Here is a 17,959-nt window from a genome sequence, read left to right on the forward strand (position 1 = left end):
GTGGTGGAGTAGGTGGAAATGGGGATGGTTAATAGGTTCGAAAAAAAAAGAATGAATATGACATATTATTGGCTAGCACAACAGGGTGACTATAGCAAAAAATAATGTAATTGTACATTTTAAAGTAACTAAAACAATATAAATGGATTGTAACACAAAGGATAAATGCTTGGAGGATGGATACCCCATTTACCCTGATGTGATTATTATGCATTGCATGCCTGTATCAAAATATCTCATGTACCCCATAAATATGTATACCTATTATATACCCACAAACATTAAAAATAACTTTTTAAAAAAATTAATGGGATATTATGTCATTTCCCCCAGGTCTGGCTCAGTAATTCCCCATGAACAATGTAGAGGACATACTGTCTAGTTAACTTGGTTGAATAAGGACTCAATGAGTGGGGAAAAATGTATTTGGAAATTCTTTCCTAAAACTGAAATACTATGGTCATCCATTCATTAGATAGTCACTAAATTCCTACCATGTCCTGGGAGTGTGCAGTGGTGAACGAGCCAGACATGTGGTCTTTGCCCACCTGAAGCCTGCGGGGAGACAGGAGATCCAAAAATAAATATACCATTACACATTGTAATTAATTGAAAATATCTGTGTATACTAGGTGGCAGAGAAGTCCCAATGTGCTGCCTCACTGTAATTTCCAGTCTCTCCAGGAATAAGAAAGGCACCGCTCCACTGCCTCTTAATTGCAGCAGCTTTTCTATGTTTTTGCATTAGTAGTAATTATGTGCCCTTGACATTTTTGTGCTTAGAGTGCAGCAATCTGCCTAACAAGCATGACTTGCTTCTCCCTGGACATAACTACCGAGTAACTGGCAAGCAGGCCGGACTGACCTGCACCACGCACAGAGCCAGAGCCTGCCGCCAATGCTTCAGGCCCAAGGGTTGTGCTCCTGGGTGCATAGCACAGAAAAGACTGCCCGACTGTGTCAATCTTTTTAATCATGCTTACGCATATAGGTTAACCATGGTTATGTAAGCAGGTTCTGAGAAAAGGTAAGAAAGAGAATGGAGAGTTTTGCTACAACAGAGGCAGGATTCTGAATTTATTTCCAACTGTCCGTCTTGTCCCTCCTGGAGACCTAACCCCTCCAGCACCTACACACACAGCCTCTTTAGAAGCAACTATCCTGCCACTGGCTCAGAAAGGCTGAGTCCTAAGAATTCTATCTTGCTCCTAAGAAACCTCAAGCTTCTTTTGTGGTAAGTGGCTTGATGAGACAGGATGAGTAATAAGCAAGAAGAATTATTGTTATATCATTTTATGTTTTTATCATGTTGTCATTGCACTGGCTAAGTTCATCTTTGATGCTGAAATACTAATGCAAATTGAGGCTGTGATAAAAGGGCTTTCAGTATGAAATAGACAAGACATATAATGGAAAGAAATGCTTCCAGAATGGATTTCCATAAAAACGTGACAAGACTTTCTCAGTGCCATTCTTTAAAATCTCTGCTATTTTTCATCAAATGCCAGATGTTAAAGCATTTGCATAGTATCTCTTGGAGGGCTGGGTGTAAAGACACGCATTAATATCAGGTTAACAGAAAATATCTACAATAACATAATGTCTACACACAGATGCTCAATAAATGCCCATAGCATTTGTTATTACTAATGATTATGAAGTACATTGACCCCTTTTTATATCAAATAATTTAGTAGACCCTCACTTATAGATCTTGTACTCCTACTTGGTTGAGAATGTATAAAAATGACCAAAAATGTCACGGTGAATTTCATTAAATCTTATATAAAGATCAAAATGTAGGCCTCTAGCTGTGAAATTTAGAATCTCATCTTTTACTATCCTTAAGCAGCTGTGAGTGAAATGGCAGATCAAAGTTTACTTTTCATAAATATTTAAGTAATGTCACAATTAGCAATGCTATTCTAGATAATTATTTAATTTTACTACATATTATAAACTGAAAATCTATGAAAAAAATTGTATACCAATTTAATTGTCTTGGGAAATATAATAGAAATGGACCATAGTTTGACATTATATGTTTTGGCATTAGGTTTGTGCAAAAATAATTGCTTTTAATGGTAAAACCATTTTGCACCAACCTAATGGTTCATATGACATCACCAGCAATCAGCCAGAAAGCTTCATATTAATCGTAAATGAATTGTCGCCATTAACAAAGCTTTCTTCTCTGAGATTCAGCTGGAGTTCATTTTGGAAAAACATTTAAAACTGTTATGCACATGAATCTCTGAAAAGATATGAAGCTCTGGCAATAAAACAGCAAAAAAATAAATGAAGGCTAAAAACAGAGAGAAATAGTTTCCCAGTGCAAAAGGTTTTCTATTATTTTCATTATCATTCCTTAGATGTTTTGACTGAAGATACAAAAAGAAAAACAAATAGATATGTTTTCCTCAAAAACCATCACTTTATTTTTGTGCCACAGTTTTTGTTTGTTTAAAATAAGATGACAGAGAAGAAAATTATAGAGATAAAATCAATTGTAGTAACTAAAAAAAAAAAAAAAATCAGTTGTAGTCACCAAAGGAAATCAGTCTGTATCTCCAAAATCTTTGTGTGAGAGCTCATCCGTGTGGTTGGCAGATGGTTTACAAACACTTAGGGAATCTGTCATGAACTTTAAACAGAAAACCAAGAGAACTTTTTCTATTTGCCAAGAAATCTAGGAAAACAAAGGGAAATTAAACCCATTAGCCTAGTTTAACATCATGTGCTTCCCCTACTCGCCCCTCCTCCCATAGCCAAGGCTTAGGCTCACACACTGAATGTTACTTAGGTTCCTTAGGTAATACCAGTTGGCCCCATTTCAAGGCTTTAAAAAAGCCTCATCACTATGCACCCAGCATTAACACTCAAAGTCCCGCAGGGCTCTACCTCGGACGGCTGTTTCTACTGAGCATGATACTCAGCAGATGAAATGCTAGCAGCAGCAGCAGCATCTGTGAACTGCCTTATAATAAACTGCGACTTGGCTGCACTTAGTCATCACCAGGGCCATGCGCTGATGCGTGGACTGCACCCTCGGAGACTCTGATTTCATTGGTCTGGGAGTGGCCTGGACATCAGGATCTTTTCCTTTTGTAAAAAAAAAAATTATAATCCACAAGTTTTTCCTAATGGTTACATCTCACACCAGATGTGAGGAAATTGACCTTGGTAAAATGTGTGTGTACAGTTTTCTGTCACTTTATCACATATCTAGATTCGTATAAGCAGCATTGCAATTATGATGCAGAACTATTCCATCACCACGAAGATATGCCTTTATGGTATCACCTACCTGCCTTCTCTCTACTATCCCTAACTCCTGACGAACACTAATCTCAATAACTTTGTCATCTCAAGACTGTTAAATAAATGGAATCGGCCAGGCATGGTAGCTCACATATGTCATCCTAGCACTTTGGGAGGCCGAGACAGGTGGGTCACTTGAGGTCAGGAGTTTGAGACCAGCCTGGCTAACATGTCGAAACCCCATCTCTACTAAAAATACCCCAAAATTAGCCTGGTGTGGTGGTGCATGCCTGTAGTCCCAGCTACTCAGGGGGCTGAGGCACGAAAATCACTCAAATCCAGGAGGTGGAGATTGCAGTGAGCCAAGACTGCACCACTGCCCTTCAGCTTGGGCGACAGAGTGAGACTCTGTCTCTAAATAAATAAATAAATGGAATCAAACAGTGTGTACCCTTTTGAGATTGGCTTTGTCACTCACCATAATGCACCTGAGATCCATCTAGGTTGTGTGAATCGATAGTTCATTCCTTTTTATTGCTGGTATAGATGTACTACACCTTGGGGCTATTACAGATAAAGCTGCCATGAACATGTGTATAAAAGTTTTTGTGTGACCAGCGTGGGCAACATAGCAAAACCCCATCTCTACCAAAAAAAAAAAAAAAAAAAATTAGCCAGGCATGGTGGCATAAACCTGTGGTTCCAGGTACTCAGGAGGCTGAGGTAGGAGGATTGCTTGAGCCCAGGAGATCAAGGCTGCAGTGAGCCACAATCACACCACTGCACTCCAGCCTGGGTGATAGAGCAAGACTCTGTCTCAAAAATTTATAAAAAGTTTTTGTGTGGGAACATAAGTTTTTATTTCTCTGGCATGAATGCCAGAAGTGCTGTTGTTGGATCGTATGTTAAGTATATGTTTAGTTTTTAAAGAAACTGCCAAACGTTGTTCCAGAGTGGCTGTACCATTTTACATCTCCACCAGCAAGGAGAGATCCAATTTCTCCACATTCCTGCCAACATTTGATACTGTCACTATGTTTTATTTTAGCCATTCTGTAGGTGTGTAGTGAAACTTCATTGTGGTTTAGTTTACATTTCCATCAAAATGAGTGATGTTGAACATCTTTTCATGTGTTTATTTGCCATCTGTATATCCTCTTCAGTAAAATGTCTCTTTATATCTTTTGCCGATTTTCTAATTGGATTTGGGCATGGGCCAGAGAGATGGAGGAGGGGCAGTGCATCAAAAATTTCCCTAAGTGTATCTACCATACAGCCAAGTTTGGGAAGCACTGCGTCATTATAACTTCTTTATATCGGTACACTCTAAATGTAAGCCATTGCACCTGTGCTAATATTCAAATAAGGTCAGTGTGGGCACTGGCTAATTAAATATGCCTGCAGTCCAAGGGGAAAACACTGGAGATGCTTTCCATGACCTCAGGTTGTTTGCATATACTCATCATAAGGCTGGAGGAGTGAGCCCTGCAGGGAATATTTCTGGAAATGTGGCCCAAATATCTTCTGCTTCAGAATCATGGCATGTGTATGTGAATGTGTGCACCAGTGTACATGTGTGAAAAACGGTGATTCCCCAGTCCCAAGCCCCAGACCTACTAAATCAGGACTTTTGAGGATGAGGCCTAGAAATCTATACATAGCCCAGAAGATTTCCATGCGCTCAAATATTTGAGACCTACCTTGCTCAAGGAAGACTGGGGACCCAATCTTCACTTCAGGGCATAGGTGGATGCCTTCCTATTAAGAAATTGGTTGGCCAGGCTTGGTGGCTCATGCCTGTAATCCCAGCACTTTGGGAGGCAGACATGGGTAGATCACAAGGTCGGGAGATCGAAACTATCCTGGCTAACATAGTGAAACCCCATCTCTACTGAAAACACAAAAAATTAGCTGGACGTAGTGGCACACGCCTGTAGTCCCAGCTACTCGGGAGGCTGAGGCAGGAGAATCGCTTGAATCTGGGAGGCAGAGGTTGCGGTGAGCCGAGATCGCGCCACTGCACTCCAGCCTGGATGACAGAGCAAGACTCTGTCTCAAAAAGAAGAAAAATAAATTCACTTAGGCAGGGCACAGTGGCTCCTTTCTGTAATCTCAGTGCTTTGGGAGGTCAAGGCGGGAGGACTGCCTGAGGCCAGGAGTTTGAGACCAGCCCAGGCAACACAGCAAGACCCTGTCTCTAAAAAGAAAAATAAAGAGGCCAGGCGCAGTGGCTCACGCCTGTAATCCCAGCGCTTTGAGAGGCCAAGGCAGGTGGATCACCTGAGGACAGGAATTCGAGACCAGCCTGGCCAACATGGCAAAATCCTGTCCCTACTAAAAATACGAAAATTAGCCAGGCATGGTGGTGGGTGCCTGTACTCACAGCTACTCAGGAGGCTGAGACAGGGAGAATTGCTTGGACCCAAGAGGCAGAGCTTGCAGTGAGCTGAGATTGCCCTACTGCACTCCAGCCCGGGCAACACAGCAAGACTCTGTCTCAAAAAATAGAAATAAATAATAATAAAAAAAATTAAAAAAAGAAACCAAAACAGGCATAGTGGCATGTGACTGTAGTTTCAGCTACTCAGGAGGCTGAGGTAGGAAGATTGCTTGAACCTAGCAGTTTAAGGCTGTATGAGCTGTGATCATGCCACTGCATTCTAGCCTTGGTGACAGAGTCAGACCCTGTCTCAAAAAAAAAAGAAGAAAGAAAACCAAATTGGTTTAGAGAAGAGTTGTCTTGAGCCGATTTGGAGCACAGAAGCATGTGTTCTACTTCCGAAATGTGAGGAACAGACAGGGGCAGGGTAGTGGGTTCCTGAGAAGCAGTAATTTGTAGTGATCAATAAAGATGATGTAACTAACACGTATGAGCACTAGGCTTTCCCCACACACTAGCTCCCCTAATTCTTATAACAAGTTAGAGGCTATTATATTCTCTACTTTGTAGATGAGGGGGCTGAGGTTTAGAGAGGCCTGGTCATTTGCCAGTATCATAGGACTAGCAGATGTCAGGCTGTTTTTCCTTCTGGAATCTCCCTTATTGTTGTCTTTAGTTGTCCCAAACTCCAGTTTTTATTATTAAATATTTTTAGAAGACCTACTCGAACCTCATTTTAAGAAGAAACTAGGCCAGGTGCAGTGGCTCACGCCTGTAATCCCAGCACTTTGGGAGGCCGAGGCATTTGGAACACTTGAGGCCAGCCTGGCCAACATAGTGAGACCCCCATCTCTCTAAAAATATAAAAATTAGCCAGGTCTGATGGCGCACGCGTGTAATCCTAGCTACTTGGAGGTTGAGAGAGGAGAATTGCTTGAACCCAGGAGATAGAGGTTGCAGTGAGCCGAGATCACACTATTGTACTCCAGCCCGGGTGACAGAGCAAGACACTGTTTCCAAAATATGTAATAATAATAATAATACAAATTAGAAAAATTATTTTTAAAAGAAACTATAAGAATTTATAAATGTATTTACACATCCCCGAATAGCCTAACCGATCATCATTTGTGGGCTGACATAAATGCTGCAAGGAAGTGGTGTATCTAATTATTTCTCTGGTGTAGTACTGCAGTCTAAACTGTAAGCATCAAGCTGGTTCTAAATAGACACAGTGGAGCTCTCTGGAGCACTCAAGTGGTAAACTACTATACAGTGGTAACAATTCCTTTTATCCTGCTGCTCAGGAACCTGTCATTATGGGGAGAGTAAGTCACACCCTTTAAATATACACATGTGACCCTGGTGTCCATTTACACAGCTGCCATTAAATGGCTCATCCAGGTGAAAGCCCTTTTGTTTTCCAGCTTCTGTCCTGAATCATCTTGGATGACTGCCTCAGGTCCCTCTGTGGCTCTGACATAATTGGTATTTTTATAACATACCCAGCTTCATTGTTCACAGTTCCTGGTCTGTGCCAGTTTATGTGTTTGAGCCTCAGGTAAGTTGAGCGCTGTGGACACATGGGTGTGATGAAATGGTTTCCTCTCCTCCCTTTCCACATTCAAAACCTAAGCCTTCCTGCAAGGCTCCTAGCCTTCAGGATTTCCATAGAAATCAGAGCCTGAGGCCAAGTTTAAGGTGTAAGGCTCTATCCCAGAGCTGGAAGGGTGAGGGTAAGGGAGTCAATGTGGGGTGATATGAACCAAACTGGCCAGGGTGCTGCAGAAACTTCACCAGTCATAGCCACACAGGCCTCTCTGGACGGGCCATGTGGAGCCACCACATTTCAAAATTGTCACAGGGGAGGAAGAGAGAGGAGCTTATCTCCTGACTCTCTGGTCAAAGTGGGTCCTCTGTGGATTCAACTCTCCCTCAATTTGGGCTATTTACCTTTTAAGCAGTGACAAGGCAGCCATCTTCTAGGCTCCCAGCCAGGGGGCAAGAAGCTTCATCTGAGTCTGCAAGTGCTGGGGAGATCCGGTGCCCTGTGCTAGGACCTGGGCTGCAAACGCCTCGGCTCCCATAAGATGGGCATTGTAGCAGCCATGCCTAAGCCCGGCTGTCAGCCCTCACCCTGTGGGGAAGCAGCATCTGCAGACAGTGGCAGAGAGAAAGTGAGACTGGGAAGCTGGGGCTCCCCACTGAGCAAGCAGCCAGGGCCCAGCAGGCAGATGGGGCTGAGCACATGTAGGGAGGCCTAAAACTTAAGTCCAAGTAGTTCCCTTCCTGATTCTAATGTTGTATCTGAGTATCAGTCAGGGTTCTTATTTGCAAGCCACAAGAACATACTTTAGCTTCCTTAAACCAAAAATGAATTTATTGGGTGTACATGGAAGAGCTTTCAGAAACTGAAGAGTGGGCTTATAATGCAAGCAATGAGAGCTGCCAACTAGGCAGCAGAAACCGGGGCCCAAACACCACTACCATGGGGGCAGGACCCTTTCCCTACTAGACCCTAACATCACCACCTCCTCATGAGACCTCACACCATCAGCATGCCTCCAAAGAGTGCAGGGGCTCTGATGTTTGTTATGGGTTTAACTGTCCCCCACACCCCTAAATTCTTATGTTGAAATCCTAACCCCTAGCATTTCAGAGTGTGCCCTTATAGGGAGATAGGGTCTTACAGAGGTAATCAAATTAAAACAAGGTCATTAGCATGGGCCCTAATCCAATATAACTGCAGTCCTTATAAGAAGGAAAAATTGGACATAGAGACATGCATAGAGGGAAGGCAAGGTAAAGAGACATAAAGAGAAGATGGCTACCTACCAGCCAAGGAGAGATGCCTGGGACAGATCCTTCACTTGTGGCTCTCAGGGAAACCAACCCTGCTGACACCTTGATTTTGGACTTTAGTCCTCCAGAACTGTAAGAGAATAATTTCTGGTGTTTAAGCCATCCAGTTCGTGGTATTTTTGATAGCAGCCCCAGCAAATACAATCCTGGAGAGCCAAGGGGGAAAAAAGAAAGAGAATCCTTACCAATTTGTTGAACTTTTGCAGATTGCTAAAGTACTTTGATGCACATTACCTTGCCTGGCAGGGCTGTCTTCATGGCCATGAGACCTGTGCGGTCACACAGGGCTCTGATCTCAGAAGCACCCAGCACTTGGTTCAATGCCCTGCTGTTGCCATCTTAAAATTCTTCATGATTTTTTAAGCCAGGGACTCCACATTTTCATTTTGCACTGGGCCCCCCAAATTATGTAGGTCCTGTCACCTGGTTATCACAGTAATCTCGTGAAGTAAACAGAGACTGTTGTTACGTGTGTTTGTTAATAATGAAACCAAAGCTGAGAGATGTTAAGCAACTTGATCAAGGTCAACAGACCTCCCCAGAGTTGGATCAAGATCTGAGATCTTTGATGCAATGGCTTCTGTGTCCACCCAATTTTGAGATTCTGTCATTCTAGAACCTATGTAAAAGGTAAGAAAATTTGGAGGTAAACCTTTACACAGCTGCCTTGCCTTCACTCGATTATCCTGGCAGAAGTTTAACACTTGAAAGCAAGCTTGGGGTCTCCTAGATAGTCAAGAGGTTCCTCTACCAGCCTCCTCTCTGTCACTGGTCTGCTCTAGTCTACTTTTATCTGTGTTCCTATTAGACTTCATGTCTGGAAAAGTAGGGTTCTTACCTGCCCAGGCCCCAGGTCAACGTCGCTTGGGTTCAGATCGAAACTGCTGACCTCAGGTCACTGGATTCATGTCCTAAGCCAAGGTCCTTGAAAAATATTAGGAGTTAATCAATTAACCTCTTCCTCGATTCTAGATATTCTCTGTCTCGTTTTTCCTGGGATAAACCAACCCTTCTAGTTGGTCTGGTATAAAGTTTCACTGTCTCTCCCATCTCCTTTCTCTCCTCTCTCTTCCCCCTTGAGTTCTTGCTTTATGGATGTTCTTCCATTAGGCCAACTGTCCCTTTCCCTTGACTTTCTTACCTTTTCCCCAGCCACTGTTCCACCACAGTTTTCTAACAGCCTCTCAGTTCTTCACAGCTCTGCCTCCACCATCACCACCACATCCTCCCATCGGTGTCCTAAATAAACATTTCACAAAGTGGTGCTTCATTACTCTTGGGTTCTACTCAATTAGGTCATTTTCCAAGTTCATGAAAATTGGAATAGGTAAGAGGAAGTTTGAGGGTTTTTAATTTATTTACCACAGAATGCAACATTGGAGGGTGAAATGTAAGGTAATTCTATTTTGTTATTGCTTATCTATCCCCTGAGGCAGACATAAGTTGTTTAGACACATGTCTTTCTTTGGACAACTTCTCCCCCATTGTGTGTGGTCTTGCGGGGCTGTCAGCCTCCTTGATGCCTTCCCATAGGACCCAGGGTGGCCAATCAGAGTATCCTATCCTCCAGTGATTGGCTGTAGGATTCCCAGATGACACAAGCAGCACTCATCAGAATCATCCTTGCCAATGGGGATCTAGAAAACTGGAGGGAGATAGTCTCTCTTCCTCTATGAATGGGCAAGCATGGAGACCAATGCTAACAGGAAAGAAAAACTAAAAGAAGTGGGGTGGGGTCCAGATTTAAAGACTCCAACTTGATGAGGTCTCTAGTGATGGTTACTTGCTCACAGAGTCAATGGAGACCGAATTGACCAGCAGCCATTTAGAGTTTTAAAGGCAGGTGGTGTTAGAGAAAACTGAAGTTTGGCAAAGAGGGGTCTGGAATGCCCAGAGTGATGGTGCAAGATGGGAGCTAGTACTGCGCTCAGGACCTTTTCCTTTTTTAATGTATGGGGATTTCTGGGTTGTTCTAATGCTTGGGGGTTGCTTTTGGCATTGTGAGACAGGAATGCTAGACTCTTGCAATGTGCAGGACAGTTCTACAAAATGAAGAACTGTCCTGTTAACTTGCTCTCTCTCTGCAGGAGAGAAAAAAACCAAACTGTAGAAAGAAACAGAATCGTGGCGTCACTGAGTGAATATATGTATCCAGCCCTGCAGATGCCTGAGATCCACCCTCAGGCTGTACCTTTTCCACTTAAGCCTGTATGCACTGGGTTTGGTCACTTGCAACAGAAAGAGAACTAACAATTTCACACACAGTGGGAGTTACAAGTGCTCTGCTCTTCTGCAATTGCCTTCCAGAAGCCTCTAGTCTATATACTAAATTAAAATTCATACTAAATTAAATCCATATTAAATCTTCCATCTGCCCACAAATCTGACTATGTCATTCCCCTGTCCTAAGTTCTTACTGACTCCTCTTTGCCTAGAGGCTCCAGGGCAAGGCACAGAAAGCCCTCATGCTTGAGGGCTGACCACCTCTCCTGCCTCGTCTCTGGCCACTTCCTGCCTCACTCTCTGTACTCTAGAACAACTGCACTGTTTGAGGATTTCTGCAGTCTCACCTGTCCATGCCACTGCTCCTCTGCCTGGAATCCACTTCCTACCTCTTTTGCCCATAGTCAGCTCAGTCATCAAATCCCTCACAGGAAGCCTTCCATGAACCCCCAGCTGGACTAATGTCCCTATTCTGTGCTCCCAAAGCACAGCGTGTATACCTCTATCTTATGACTATCTTACATTAAAAGATCTGTCAGTGTGTCTGTCTCACCCACTAGACTAGAAGATTCTCAGGTTCAGGGGTTGTATTTTAGTCAATTATGTTTTCCACAGCAGCTAGCATACAGTGACTGGCACATAGTAGGTCCTCAAAAAAGATCCTGTTGAAATAAACTGATCCTTGTCATAGGTCAAATATAATAGTGTTTCTGATGAATCATAAGTCATATTGGATGACATCTGGGATAACCTGCAGTTTACAGAATCTCTCATTCTTTGAGTGAACCACTGGTGTACCTATGACTATTTGTATGACCCTTGTATGAAAAAAAAATCTCTCTAAAGACAAATACTTTTTTAAATGGCTTGAGTTACTTAGTTGAACAGAGAAAAACAAAATGAAAAATGAATGCTTTTCTTTTTTTAAGAGACAAGGTCTCACTCCGTCACCCGGATTGGAGTACAGTGGTGCAATCACACCTGACTGCAGCCTCAGACTTTTGGGCTTGAGTGATCCTCCTGCCTTAGCTTCCCAAGTAGCTAGGACAACAGGGGCCTACCACCACACCTGGCTAGGTTTTTAAAAATTTTGTAAAGATGAGGATCTCACTATGTTGCCCAGGCTAGTTTCCAACTCCTGGCCTCAAGCAATCCTTCCTGCTTTGGCCTCTTGGAGCACTGGGATTACAGGGGTGAGCCACCACGGCCGATCCAGCATTTTTTATTTACACGAGGCCATTTTAGTTCCCCAAAAAAGCACAGTGCAGAGGCAAACACCGCTCCAGAGGCCGAGGTGAGGAACAAGGCTACTAGGGGTGGTTACCTTTCTGGAGCAGGACGGGAAGTAAGATTGCTCCTGAGCCCAGCCAGCTGTTGTCCTTTGGCCTGGGTTTGGGAAGGAAGAAACGAGTCCATGTGGCATCTGAGCATCCCGTTCCCTGTCTGTGGGTATAGACAGCGTTCTCATTTTATCTTTATCATCTCACAGTATATCCTTGTTTTTACTGTTTTTGTCTCAGAGGAGGTGGTAGGGTGAAGGGAGTGAGGAGAAGTGAAAAATGTGTATTTTTAGCCATGACACAGCCAAATGTTCTGAGTCTTCTTTTATAACCACATTTAAAAATAAATGTCAAGAGTTAGAAATTAAGTGATTTCTTAGTGTCCACATCCTCCTTCCATCCTTAGTATTGGCACGTCTCCTTCTGACCTGGTTACCCTTGTGTGGTGTTGCTTTCAACTCCAGATGTATACACCGCTAGCTGCATGGAATTTTTAAAGACATCACATGAAATGCTCTTGCTTTTAAGGTTAAAATATGCACCTTTATTCTGAGTTTAATATAATAATACAACTGTTCCTGTGCAAGGATGTGAGCATGACTTTCCATGAAAATCATGCATTCCGCTGTGCTTTCATTCATTTTTCATGCATTATTTCTCAAACATATAATAAGGGTAAAAAATCAGGCAAGGTACACAAAGATGAATAGCCACCCTGCTTTCTGGGAGTTACCATCCGGACAACTCTTTCTCATAAGGGGCTCTTAAATGTGCTGACATTAGACTCACCTGAGGTTATCGCTAAAATACAGATGCCTGGGCTGCACCCTAATTTTGCTGAATTAGATCATATATGAGATAATGTATTTTCATGTCTTCAAAATGCCTTCTAACTAAGGAATAGTACGACTTTCAGGAAGAACTAACGCCATGAAATTCATAAGCAAGTGTGTGAATGCCCTCAGTCAGGTTTCCAGAAGGTACTCAGTTTTAAGTTAACAACTAAGACTGAACCACTGTGGGCAATGAGACCTACACTGAAACCTCACTCTAACCATTATCTGCTTTACGGCCTTGGGAAAGTTATTACACTTGTCTTTCTTCTCACATGTTTAAACTTGGGATAAAGCCCACCTTACAGAGTTACTTTGAGAATTAAATGGAACAACATTTGTAAAGTCTTAACCCAGCACCCAGCATGTAGTGATGCTAGCCAGCAGTCATTCTAGATTGATGGACACTCTTCAAAGATAAGATTTTCTTTTTTTATAATAAAATATTTTTTCTGTCCCAGGTGTATGAAAGCACAGGACTCAAGCCATTAGCTCCCTTATTCCACTGCTCTGCACCCTGTGGTTTAAAATGGTTAAAATTATTTTTCAATTAACGGCTTTATTGAGATATAATTTATATACAGCAAAAGTCACCATGTATAGTATACAATCTGGCCAGGCAAGGTGGCTCACGACTGTAATCCCAAGACTTTGGGAGGCTGAAGTGGGAGTATCTCTTGAGGCCAGGAGTTTAAGACCAGCCTGGGCAACAAAGCGAGAGCTTGTCTCTCAAAAAAAAAAAAAAAAAAAAAAAAAAAAAAAAAAAAAAAATTAAAAGTAAAACTTAGCTGCAGTGATGTGTGCCTGCAGTCAGGGGGTTAAGGTTGGAGGATGGCTTGAATCTAAGAGTTTGAAGCTTCAATAAGCTATGATTGCACCACTGTACTCCAGCATGGCTAACTGAGTGAGACCCTGTCTCTAAAAAAATAATAATAACTAAATACAAGTCAATGGTTTTCAGTGTATTTACAGAGTTGTGCAACCAACCACCACTATCTAATGTAGAACATTTTCAAGATTAGTTTTTAGAATGTGTGTGTGTGCCTTCCTTAGGGTAAGTGAGCTAATCTTATGGAATTTTTTTATTTTTTTATTTTTTTTTTAGATAGGTCACCCAGGTTGGAGTGCAGTGGCACAATCATGGCTCACTGCAGCCTCAACCTCCTAGGCTCAAGCCATCCTCCCACTTCAGTCTCCCAAGGAGCTGGGACTACAGGTGCATGCCATCACGTCCAGCTACTTTTTGTATTTTTATAGAGATGGGGTTTTGCTATGTTGCTCAGGCTGGTCTCAAACTCCTGAGCTCAAGTGATCCACCCACCTTGGCCTCCCAAAGTGTAGGCGTTAGCCACCATGCTCAGCCCAAATTTTTAAAAACAAATAAACAATATTATACATGGTAGCAGTTATTTTCTCCTTTACACACCTTGGGAGACTACAGATGCTTTCTTTAAGGTATTATTTTCGTCTTTCTAATTTACCTCCTGGAATTGTCTTTAAAAATTTGTTCATGTCGTTTTAAGTATCTTCAGTTGTGGTAGATCATCTTTTGAAGATGGATGTGAATGAAAGTGATCAAAAACAGTGATTATCTATCTTCAATGACCAGCAGAGGAATACAAACTGGTTAATGCTGTCGGGTGGGGGGTGGGGGTGGGGGCAAAAAATCAAGGATTGACTATAAATCAGTGAGACAGGTGATCTACTGTGGCCCATATCTGAACTCTAAAGGTGTAAAGAATGAACAAATTAATAAAAACATCAGTAAATATCAATACATAAGATATAAGTTTGTTATAATCATTTAGGGATATAGTGTTAAATCAGTCCAGGAATAAATGGATTCTGACAAACTTGGCACCAAGGTCTACTATGATACTTACCATATTGTGCTATGAATGCGTATTTGGCTACATGTCTCATCAGGACGAGCTTCTCTAGGGCAGGGGCCTTGTCATATCTGTCTAAATATTGCCAGCACTTACCCCTATTCCTGACACAGTTGGAGCACCCAGTGAGTATCCTATGAAAAACCAGAGTATCAGGCTCATGAGCTGTAGGCTGTGCATAAAGATGATACTTGTATGAATTACTTGCAGATAGAAAAATTTTTCTTCAACTGGTTCCTTAAGTTACTTTAGGGGAATTCTGTGGCACAGAGTTCTGGATTGAGACACATGGATTGCTAAGTAACACCAGAGCAAAACACAAATGATTTACCAATAAGGAATTATTTTATATTAGCAATGCCTATGTAAACAAGAGCTGACTGCAAACCATGTTGGACACACAGAACATAGAGATGCATTTTAAAACTCTTCATACCAAATAGTATCTATTTCCTTGTCCAAAATAATACTGAGGGATTATAAAAGCAGAAATAATTCAGGTCCAAATGAACTCTAAAGTGTAGATATTTTTACTATATTTATGTATTTATTTTTGGAGATGGAATCTCACTATATTTATGTATTTATTTTTGCCCAGGCTGGAGTACAGTGGCATGATCTTGGCTCACTATAACTTCTGCCTCCTGGGTTCAAGCGATTCTCCTGGCTCAGCCTCCTAATAAGCTGGGATTACAGACATGTACCACCAGGCCTGGCTAGTTTTTGTATTTTTAGTAGAGACAGGGTTTCACCATGTTTGCCAGGCTGGTCTTGAACTTCTGACCTCAGGTGATCCACCCACCTCGGCCTCCCAAAATGCTGGGATTACAGGCATGAGCCACCTCACCCAGACTATTTTATATTTTTATACATTCTGAAGAATATCTGTACTTCTTCCTCATGCTGCATTAACAATAGTGAACATGTATTGTTTATATTATAAATGGTTTAAATTAATCATCTCTGTATGATGCAACTAGTTATTTAATTGCACAGACTTTCTTTTAGCTGGAAATTTCAAGATAGTGTTGACAAGTAAATATGTGAACAGAAGGACCCGCTGACTTTAATTAATATCTGAAAATAAATTGTATAGGTTCAAATAATATCTTGGTATTACAGATTAACAAAGCATGTTCACATGCCCACTATCTCATTTACTTGCCTTGAAGGTACTGATTATCTTTATATTATAAATGGGGACATTGAGGCTGAAGGAGATGAAGTCAAATTGCTCCAAATCACAAAGTCAGTGCATTGCAGGACCAGAGTCATAATCCACGATTTAGACTCCTGGCCTAATCTCCTTTCTCCTCTGAGTCCAACTCATCCCCTCTGTAGCTCACCCTCACCATTCAACTTACAAACAGGTTGTGAACACCTCCTGCATGCTCTCGAATGTCCGAGGGAATCTGACTACACTTTAAGATTTGGAAACAAATCCACTGTGAGAAGCAAATGCCAATACTGCTGCCGCTTCCACCCCAAATAGATTCATACACTTTGTTAGATGAACCAAAAGATACCTCCTCCTTCCTCCTGCAGTCAGGGGAGAAGCCTACTGACTGGAGAGAAGAGCTCGGCTGTGCCATTTGCCCTCTGTTTGTGCAGGAAAGGATTAATAATACCTTAGCATAAGGCCAGGATTTTCAGTAGGAAACAAGGTAAAGTCACATGAATAGAAGGAAAGTACCTTTCTTGTTTAGATAAAAATGGGGAATCCAGACAGAAATTAATTACAGTGCCACTGTTGGTGGGAGTGTAAATTAGTCCAACCATTGTGGAATGCGGTGTGGCCATTCCTCAAAGAGCTAAAAACAGAATTCCTATTTGACCCAGCAACCCCATTATTGGGTATATAACCAGGGAAATATAAATCGCTCTGTCATAAAGACACATGTACACATTTCTTCATAAAGACACATGTACACGATAGTTCAACTGCAGCACTCTTCACAGTAACAAAGACATGGAATCAAACTAAATGCCCATCAACTGTAGACGGCATAAAGAAAATGTGGCACATGTACACCATGGAATACCACACAGCCATAAAAAAGAATAAGATCATGTCCTTTGCAGGGACATGGATGGAGCTGGAGGCCATCATCCTTAGCAAACTCACACAGGAGCAGAAAACCAAACACCGCATGTTCTCACTTGTAAGTGGGAGCTAAATGATGAGAACATATGGACACAAAAAGGGGAACCACAGACACCGGGGTCTACTTGAGGGTAGAGGCTGGGAGAAGGGAGAGGATCAGAAAAAATAACTGGGTTTAGAACCTGGGTGATAAAATAATCTGTACAACAAACCCCTGTGACATGAGTTTAGCTATATAACAAACCTGCACATGTACCTCCAAACCTAAAAGAAAAGTTTAAAAAATTCTAGTGGAAAGATTTTTTTGGTTTTAAACAATCCAGAGAAAACCCACCAGGGCACTGAATAGAACCTGCTACTATTTGACACTTCCTTTATCCATGGGACTGGAGCTCATCCACTTTCCTCTCCAGGGACTCAGTAGATGCATGTCTTGAAACAGAGACAGCCTTTCTCTCTACAGAACAAGTCAGTAGACAGAGAAGAGAAGTAATGGACATTCACCCGAGGCTGCAAAATGTGCAAGTCATGAGAAGGGACCAAGGGAGAGGAAAACTTGATTATCTCTGTAAGGAAGAGGGAGGGATGGTAGATCCAGGGAACAGGGACTATCAGTGAAAAGGAAGGAGATGGGTTAAGGGAAAGGAGGCATAATGGGGAGAGAGAATGAAACTGTCTGAAGACCAACAGAGGACCTGCAGTCACACTCAAAAACACACCCCAGTCAAAGGCTAGTGCAGGAGAGATCACTGCTTAAGCTTCCCAGGGGAGGAAACCCATGGAGGAGAGACAATGCCTTCTTCCCTAGTTTGTCCCTGAATCTTCACAGCAGCAGAACAATGATCTCTAGTAAACACCTGCCTAAACCGCTACTGCACTCCAGGGGCTATCTGGTTTACGAAAGGGCAGGTGAGGGGGCGTCCAGCCCAAAGGGGGATGGTTTCCTCGCTCATGGTAACTGCTGTGGTTTCCCGGGGCAGCCGTGAGTGTCCTCTGCACACATCCAACTGCAAAAACAGCCAGGTGAACCTCCCTGGTCCACAACTATGTTCCCCTCCTTAGAGGCAAACTAGTGATCCACCTATGAGCAGAAAAGGAAGGAACCTGCTGTATGGTTTGTTAGAAGA

General features: G+C 42.3%; 1 protein-coding gene across 1 annotated transcript in view; it reads left to right on the top strand.

The window, feature by feature from the left end:
• The first annotated feature begins 971 nt into the window (after positions 1-971).
• Positions 972-17,959, top strand: part of TTC39C (tetratricopeptide repeat domain 39C) — a 141,919-nt gene continuing 124,931 nt past the window's right edge. Inside the window, exon 1 of the mRNA XM_025365598.1 lies at positions 972-1,234. The gene's annotated coding sequence lies outside the window, so the exon portion shown is untranslated. The remainder of the gene's footprint in view (positions 1,235-17,959) is intronic.

Source organism: Theropithecus gelada, chromosome 18 (assembly GCF_003255815.1).
Source record: "Theropithecus gelada isolate Dixy chromosome 18, Tgel_1.0, whole genome shotgun sequence".
NCBI lineage: Eukaryota > Metazoa > Chordata > Mammalia > Primates > Cercopithecidae > Theropithecus > Theropithecus gelada.